The sequence below is a fragment of the Pseudophryne corroboree genome, chromosome 5, assembly GCF_028390025.1.
Source record: "Pseudophryne corroboree isolate aPseCor3 chromosome 5, aPseCor3.hap2, whole genome shotgun sequence".
NCBI lineage: Eukaryota > Metazoa > Chordata > Amphibia > Anura > Myobatrachidae > Pseudophryne > Pseudophryne corroboree.
The window spans coordinates 434,157,416-434,163,618 of NC_086448.1; the positions used below are offsets into that span (position 1 = coordinate 434,157,416).

Genomic DNA, 6,203 nt, shown 5'->3' on the forward strand with positions numbered 1-6,203 from the left:
CTTCTGTGACTGCCACGTCACATGCTGTATAATTAAGGAATTGTGTTCATAATTATCTTTTTAGTGACCACTGTGTCATATGCTAACTAATTAGCAGGAGATTGTTTGATCACATGCATTTAATTTCTTTTTGTGGCTGCTGTGTCACGTACCTGTTTATCAACTGATTATAGGTCAATTAAAAAAATTCAGTCACATAGTCAAGGGAGCGTATGTATAATTATCTCTTTTTGACCATTGTGTCATATGCTGATTAATTAGCTGGTGATTGATTAGGATAATTACATACGTCTACTTTCTCTTCCTTTTTTTGTGGCTGCTTCATTACATCTGCTGAATATTTATAACTATATGTGTGCTTATTTCTCTCATTTTTGAGACCGCCGTGTCACATATTATCATAAGATGTGGTATATTTGAATTTTTTCCACATACCTGATTAATTATGCAGATATAATTAACCTTTGTGACTGTTGTGTCATATGTTGATAAATCAGCTGACTGCATGTAATCTCCTTTATTTGTAACTTACCTGTTACGAATTACGTATACTCCCCATTCCTAATATACAGCAATCATTTGGCATATAATTGGAGTGACCAAGGAGAAAAGTCCAATATTTGCGGTCACACTTCACTGGAGATGCCCAATCTCTTCCGAACTTGGAAGCTAAGCAGTGAAAGGCCGGGTTAGTACAAGGAAGGGAGACCTCCTTTGAACACCCTGGTACTGCAATAAATTGGCTATCGGACACATTGGCACTCAACCTTATGTCATTCAATACTGGGATTCGCATGACCAATGATTTTATTTCTCTGCATTTATAAAATCCGTAATGGATATTAGCAGTATGAATGATGGTCATATATTCCACAAAATATATTATGCAGATTCTTTTTGACAAAAGCGTCACAGAATTCTACTCCTGGCAATTTGTATATCGTGAATTTGGAGATCACGAATAATTCGATTCATTAATATTTTCGCTAAGTTTTGTTTTTCACATATAGCCACTCCTAGAATTTGACTTTTACAGATTAAATTGTTTTTTGACGATTTACCTATTATACTAATAACCTCTGAATTAAGAGTGCTCCCAAAAAAGAGTCCTTTCTTTCAAATCTCTCTTTTTGGTTTTTTGGTACTTGTTACTCCCTGGCTCTAGGGAGCACCACTGAAAGCAACATTATATGATACTGGGTTAACCCCTACAACATCTATAGTTGCCATATACAGAAGAAATTCTATTTAAATTCAGTTCTTTCAGAGGCCACTATTTGTTTATAAAATCTTGTTTGGACTGGTGCGGTTCCCTCCTAAACCCTATTTCCTACCTCTGTGTCGTCAAGTATACTATCCATCCATACCTGTGGTGCATTTCAGTTTTGCACAGTTTGCTGACCACAAGTATATAATATATAGCATTATGGACGGTACAATAGGCCACTGCTGTACCTACCTCTGTGTCGTCAAGTATACTATCCATCTACATTCTATACCTGTGGTGCATTTCAGTTGTGCAGTTTGCTGACACAGTGACCACCAGTATATATAGCAGTACGGTACGGAAGGCCACTGCTGTACCTACCTCTGTGTCATCAAGTATACTATCCATCTACATTCTATACCTGTGGTGCATTTCAGTTGTGCAGTTTGCTGACACAGTGACCACCAGTATATATAGCAGTACAGTACAGAAGGCCACTGCTGTACCTACCTTTGTGTCGTCAAGTATACTATCCATCTACATTCTATACCTGTGGTGCATTTCAGTTGTGCGCAGTATATATAGTAGTAGGCCATTGCTATTGATACTGGCATATAATACCACACATTAAAAAATGGAGAACAAAAATGTGGAGGGTAAAATAGGGAAAGATCAAGAACCACTTCCACCTCGTGCTGAAGCTGCTGCCAGTAGTCATGGCCGAGACGATGAAATGCCATCAACGTCGTCTGCCAAGGCCGATGCCCAATGTCATAGTAGAGAGCATGTAAAATCCAAAAAACAAAAGGTCAGTAAAATGACCCAAAATTCAAAATTAAAAGCGTCTGAGGAGAAGCGTAAACTTGCCAATATGCCATTTACGACACGGAGTGGCAAGGAACGGCAGAGGCCCTGGCCTATGTTCATGGCTAGTGGTTCAGCTTCACATGAGGATGGAAGCACTCATCCTCTCGCTAGAAAACTGCAGTGCCACTCCTAGATGGGCCAGGTGTTTGTGTCAGCCACTTGTTTCGCTTAGCTTAGTCACACAGCGACCATGGTGCGCCTCTTTTTTTCTTTGCATCATGTGCTGTTTGGGGACAATATTTTTGAAGTGCCATCCTGTCTGACACTGCAGTGCCACTCCTAGATGGGCCAGGTGTTTGTGTCGGCCACTTGGGTCGCTTAGCTTAGTCACACAGCTACCTCATTGCGCCTCTTTTTTTCTTTGCATCATGTGCTGTTTGGGGACTATTTTTTTGAAGTGCCATCCTGCCTGACACTGCAGTGCCACTCCTAGATGGGCCAGGTGTTTGTGTCGGCCACTTGTGTCGCTTAGCTTAGTCACACAGCGACCTTGGTGTGCCTCTTTTTTTCTTTGCATCATGTGCTATTTGGGGACTATTTTTTGGAAGTGCCATCCTGTCTGACACTGCAGTGCCACTCCTAGATGGGCCAGGTGTTTGTGTCGGCCACTTGTGTCGCTTAGCTTAGTCACACAGCTACCTCATTGCGCCTCTTTTTTTCTTTGCATCATGTGCTGTTTGGGGACTATTTTTTTGAAGTGCCATCCTGCCTGACACTGCAGTGCCACTCCTAGATGGGCCAGGTGTTTGTGTCGGCCACTTGTGTCGCTTAGCTTAGTCACACAGCGACCTTGGTGTGCCTCTTTTTTTATTTGCATCATGTGCTGTTTGGGGACTATTTTTTGGAAGTGCCATCCTGTCTGACACTGCAGTGCCACTCCTAGATGGGCCAGGTGTTTGTGTTGGCCACTTGTGTCGCTTAGCTTAGTCACACAGCGACCTTGGTGCGCCTCTTTTTTTCTTTGCATCATGTGCTGTTTGGGGACAATTTTTTTGAATTCCATCCTGCCTGACACTGCAGTGCCACTCTTAGATGTTCCAGGTGTTTGTGTCGGCCACTTGTGTCGCTTAGCTTAGCCATCCAGCGACCTCGGTGCAAATTTTAGGACTAAAAATAATATTGTGAGGTGTGAGGTGTTCAGAATAGAATGGAAATGAGTGGAAATTATGGTTATTGAGGTTAATAATACTATGGGATCAAAATGACCCCCAAATTCTATGATTTAAGCTGTTTTTTAGGGTTTTTTGAAAAAAACACCCGAATCCAAAACACACCCGAATCCGACAAAAAATTTTAAGGGAGGTTTTGCCAAAACGCGTCCGAATCCAAAACACGGCCGCGGAACCAAATCCAAAACCAAAACACAAAACTCGAAAAATGTCCGGTGCACATCACTATCTCTTGTTCAAACTCCTGTCTGTGATGACAAACTCAGATTGTTCTTGATCACTTTGCTGCCTGCTCATCGTGTACTCCAGCTTCTCACCATATCATTACCGACCTGACTTCATCTAAAGCTTCTCCCCCCACTTTGCAGTACCACCAGCCTGTAATCTGTAATGCCTAGAGCTCAGATGTGCAGGGAGGTGAGGCAAGTGAAGGAGAGCCTTTCCTGTCTTACTAACGTACAGTTTATGGCAGAGTTTTGACTGTATAAAGAATATAAAAAATACAAATAATGTATTAAAAATATCTTCATTGTATTATTCTAATCATTTTTATAGTAAAAAAAAAAAAACGTGGAGTAAAAAGTATGTGGCAGGTGAGGTAGTACCTTACCTGCCTAGCTTTTTTCGCACATCTCTGATCAATACTCATCAATTTTCTAGCAGTAAATACTGCTGCACCTGTGTGTAATGCCCACATGAACCCTTGGGCTCATACTGTATATTGGTGGTCATGCCGAGTTGATCGCTAGCTGCATTTGTTCGCAGCACAGCGATCAGGCTAAAAAATGGCAGTTCTGCGCATGCGTATGCAGCACAATGCGAACGCGCGACGTACGGGCACAACAAACGACGCAGTTTTGCACAGGGTCTAGCAATGCATTTCAGTCTCACTGGTTGCCGCAGAGTGATTGACATGAAGTGGGCGTTTCTGGGTGGCAACTGACCGTTTTCAGGGAGTGTGCATAAAAACGCAGGTGTGCCAAGGAAAACACAGCTGGGAGAACGCTGGGCGGGTGTGTGACGTCAAATACGGAACTGAATAGTCTGAAGTGATGGCAAGCGCTCAGTAGGTTTTGAGCTACTCTGAAACTACACAAAATATTTTTGCAGGCGCTATGCGATACAACCGTTCACACTTCTACTAAGCTAAAATACACACCCAGTGGGCGGCGGCATAGCATATGCATGGCTGCTAAAAACTGCTAGCGAGCGACAACTCGGAATGACCCCCATTGTGTGTTAATCTGGCACTGACACTAGTCATTGCATCCTGAGCCATTTAACTTACTGCATATCCCTGCTAGAGCTGAAGCGGAGGGTCAGTAGCTTGCAGTAATCTAGTGTGACAATAAGATCCTTATTTTTCCAGCGTCAACTGATGGACAGTAAATGTGGTGGATCTAAATTTTAAAAGAAAAGGGCAAATTTCATTTAGCAGTTACAGTCAAAAGTACAGTACTGAAAAGTCAGTTTTCTGCGCACACTACGTAGATATTAGGTTATATGCTCTTTTATTACATACCAAATCCACACAAATACACTTCTTCTCTTTGCCAGTCTACAACTAATACATCAATGTATAGCAACATTTACACTCACTGACTTATTAATTATTCTTATGGTTCTAGGTCTCCTTCTACTGATTGGCAAATTCTTTGACCTTTGCCAGTACTAATATAAGATACAAAATTATTGTACCCTAATATGAGAAACTCTCCTTCACACCACTGTCCATATGTTTGTTCCATCCAATCTACATTTAGGACTGGCTCCTCTTTACAGAATTCATGACTACAACTAGTATGAAGAATATTAATCTTATGTTTCATCATCTTGCTATGGTCACAGCTGAGAATTCACCTACTCAAAGATGTTTAGCACTACATAACTACTGTTAGAATTCTGCCTGTTGTGTCTGAAAGCTTTATTAAGTTTATATTATTATTATTATTATTATTATTATTTCATTATCACTTTTAATTACATGGTGCCAGAAAAGGATCCATAGTGCTATGCAGATAATAAAAAGAAAGACATTCAGTTAATTTGCTTTTAATTTATATATGGCAAGCAGTCAGAAGACACAATTTTGCGAATCCAGAAGAAAATCATTTTAAATCCTTTAATAGCAGCTACCAAACAACCATAGAAATGCAATATTCTGGTGAGTCCTGAAAAGATTGATGTAGGAATTGAGAAAGGAGAACTGGCAGCTTGATTAAAATACTATTGTTTTCCCTGTTACGATTAGCCATACTGGATGTTACACTTTGAGATGATTCTGTAGCATCTCCAACTCAAACCTATGCTATCATTTCTAGGTAGAGAAATAGTCAAAATAAAGTAAATTATTACACATACCAAATAATTACCAACTGATCACCACTTCCTTTTATGTTATAGCTTGGTATTTGCATAAAGTAAAACCATAACACATACTTTATATAGCAGCAGTACCTTCTGCTCCCACAGTTGCAGTTTCCTGTTACAGAGAGTAACATGTAGAAATAAAATTGAGGCTGTTCTGGCGTTGGCTAGGCTCTTTCAAGGTAAGACTGCGTAGGTAAATAGCCTTTTTAGCAACATTATTTTGTGTCTGTATGGGAGGATCCTCAGTGCTGGATGGTTCAGCCCTTCCATAGCGCTTTAATAGAACTGTTAAAAAACACTATGGGCTGCTTACAGTGTACTCAGTTTCCCTGAAAAATGTGCATGAAAAATGTTAGCTCTCTGATACAGGTGATAAGACGGGTCCTCCATATTTATTTGCTATACATGATTGGAAGAATTAATAGGAAAACAATGTGTTCTCCAAAGTAGACAGTGCCTTTGTTATTCACATTTATTTATTATTTTAGTTCATATAAATCTATTGTTGTTTTTTTAGGTATTTGTTTAATAACAGTGACTTATTTTAAAAAGTTAGAATAGATCTGTCTTTTAATATTTAATATTTGAAG

At 40.1% G+C, this 6,203-nt stretch overlaps 1 pseudogene; it reads left to right on the top strand.

Moving 5' to 3' along the window:
- Positions 1-618: 618 nt before the first annotated feature.
- LOC134931447 (5S ribosomal RNA) lies at positions 619-738 on the top strand (annotated as a pseudogene).
- The last annotated feature ends 5,465 nt before the right edge of the window (positions 739-6,203 follow it).